Source organism: Arachis hypogaea, chromosome 11 (assembly GCF_003086295.3).
Source record: "Arachis hypogaea cultivar Tifrunner chromosome 11, arahy.Tifrunner.gnm2.J5K5, whole genome shotgun sequence".
NCBI classification, from domain to species: Eukaryota; Viridiplantae; Streptophyta; class Magnoliopsida; order Fabales; family Fabaceae; genus Arachis; species Arachis hypogaea.
This window is the reverse complement of record NC_092046.1, coordinates 30,922,778-30,925,778: the sequence shown is the minus strand read 5'-3', so window position 1 is coordinate 30,925,778 and position 3,001 is coordinate 30,922,778.

Sequence of the window (3,001 nt, the reverse complement as noted above, 5' to 3'; positions counted from 1 at the left end):
GTGTGTGTGTGTGTGTGTGTGTCTGTGTGTGTATGTGTGTGTGTGTGTGTTAGGTGAGAACTTAGGCTAGTCAAAGATTCAATTTATAGCTCACTTGGCCATACATATATCCTTGCACTTACCTTAGCCCCATTACAACCTTGAAAAGACCTCATGATGTTTGCATTGGTATACTAAATATGTGTTGATTAGTTAGATGAAGAACAAAGTTTCATAAAGCATGACTAGAGAAGAATAGAGTGATCAATCGTAAACACTTGAGAGATTAGAGTGCATATACACTACCAGTGAGGGTTCAATACTTGATTCTATGTTCCCTGCTTTCATGAGCTATCTTCTTACAAGTTTACTTGTCTTTACTGTATGATTTGAATTAGTGAAATTAGATTTCTGTTTGTCTTAGAGAACTTGTTTACTTTTAACTGAGTGGATAGAAACACCTTAGCATATAGTTGCATTCACATACATAGGTTATATCTCATGAGTCTTACTTTTTCCCATTCATTCTTTTTGTCTCCTTGAGCTTAGCATGAGGACATGCTAATGTTTAAGTGTGGGGAGATTGATAAACCACTATTTTTTAGTTTATCTTATGCTCAATTGAGTGGATTTTATCAAGTCTCTACACACTTATTCACACAATTTGCATGGTTTTACAATTCCTTCCAGATTCTGTTCTATGATTGAAAACTTGCTTCCTAAGCCTTTAAATTGTATATTTTTAATTTCCCTTTATACCATTCGATGCCGTGATCTGTGCGTTAAGTGTTTTCAGGCTATATAGGGCATGAATGGCTTAGAGGATGGAGAGGAAGCTTGCATAAATGGAAGGAGCACAAGAATTAAAGGAGATAACCAGCGAGTATCGACGCACACGCATGGCTCACGCGTGCGCGTGACTTGGAGCTTTCCACTGCGATGTGTGTGCGTGCCTGAAGCGTACGCGTGACATGCGAAGATGACCATCGACGCGTACGCGTGACATGCGCCACATGCAGAAAACGCAGAAGATGCTGGGGACGATTTTGGGCTGAGTTTGGACCCAGTTTTCGGCCCAGAAACACAGACTAGAGCCAGGGGACAAGCAGAGACTAAAAACACATTTTCATTCGCATAGTTTTGAGTTTTAGATTGAAATCTTAGAGAAAAACACCATTTCCTCTAGGGTTCTTCACATTCTTAGTTTCTAGGATTCTGTGCTTTTGATTTGGATATTGAAAAAAGTTACTACCTCCGTTGAAGTTTCCATTGTCCTAGTTTGTTTTCTTATTCCTTTACTCTTTTAATTACCTATTAACCCTGTTCAGATATGTATGTTTATGGTTTTGGAATTTATTAATGCAAAGAATTATTTTTACTTTTAATTAAATTTCTGTTATTGCTTTATTTGAATTTTCATGTCTTCTCTTTATTCCCTTTATATGTCTATAAGAATGGTATTCATGTCAATGGAGTAGACTCCCAACTTGACTTGGGAGTTGGTTAAAAGGAGACCCTTGAGTTGAATTACTCAAGCGTTAATTGGGAATTGGAAATTGTTGGCTGGCTCTCTAGTCTCTGACTCTAATCCTTCCTTAGGAGAGGATTAGGACTTGGGATTCAGAGTTGGTTAGTTAGTTACTTGACTTTCCTTTATCAGGTAAGGGATAACTAAGTAGAACAACAACCTCTTACTATTACACTTGGGAAAATTCAACAAGGATAGAACTTCCAATTAATCTTCTCCCGGTCAAGGCTTTTATTTTGATTATATAAATTCTCTCATTAAGTTTCATTGCTTTAATTTATAATCATTTATTTTTCTGTTCCCCAACTCTTAAAATTTTTCGAAAAATTCCTGATTAATAAAATAGCACTCTTTTGTCATCTCGTTGGGAGACGACCTGGGATTTCTACTCCCAGTATTTTATTCTGAAATTGTGACACTTTTTCTAAATTGATAAGCAGATTTTTAGTCAGTTAAGAACTGTACTTGCAACTCCGTTCTTATTATAATTTCTTAATTGGAAAATTTCCGCCACATCACACGCCTCCAAGATAGACTGGATTTCGGATTGTGGAACACACCTCCTAATTATTTGGTCAGTACCACATCTCCACAAATATGGGTCATCCCATATGTAATGCTTGTACTCGCTCTTGAGCTTGTCCTTAGAAAAATTTGGAGGAAAGGTGTGACTGACCAAATAATTAGCAATGGGTGCATACCAAGGAACCACCTCAGATGTTGCTTGCAAGCTATCAAGAGGAAATGCATCATTGATAGGAGTGGAGTCACTTTTTATATGCTCTAGGTGACTCAAGTGGTCCGCTACAAAATTTTGGGAACCACTCCTATCCTTGATCTCTAAATCAAACTCTTGCAATAGCAATATCCAACGGATTAACCTTGGTTTTAATTCTTTCTTAGCTATCATGTATTTCAAAGCCGCATGGTCTGAATATACTACCACTTTGGTTCCAAGTAAATAGGCCCGGAATTTATCCAAGGCAAAAACAATTGCTAAAAGTTCCTTTTCAGTGGTAGTATAGTTAGACTAGGCACCATCTAAAGTCTTAAAAGCATAAGCTATGATATAGAGATCCTTACCTACGCGCTGAGCCAGCGCTGCTCCTACCGCATAGTTAGATGCATCACACATTATCTCAAATGGCCTACTCAAATCAAGCCCTCTTACAATAGGATCTTGGGTTAAGAAAATCTTTATCTTGTCAAATGCTTCCATATAATCTTCACTCAAGTCAAACTCTATATCTTTTTGCAATAGTCGGGAAAGGGGTAGTGCAACCTTACTGAAGTCCTTGATGAAACGCCGGTAGAAACCTGCATGACCAAGAAAAGAATGGACTTCCCTTACAGAAGAGGGGTAAGGTAAACCAAAAATAACATCAACCTTTGCAGGATCAACAGATATACCAGTATTAGAAATAACATGACCTAGAATAATACCTTGCTTTACCATAAAGTAACATTTTTCAAAATTAAGCACAAGGTTTGAAC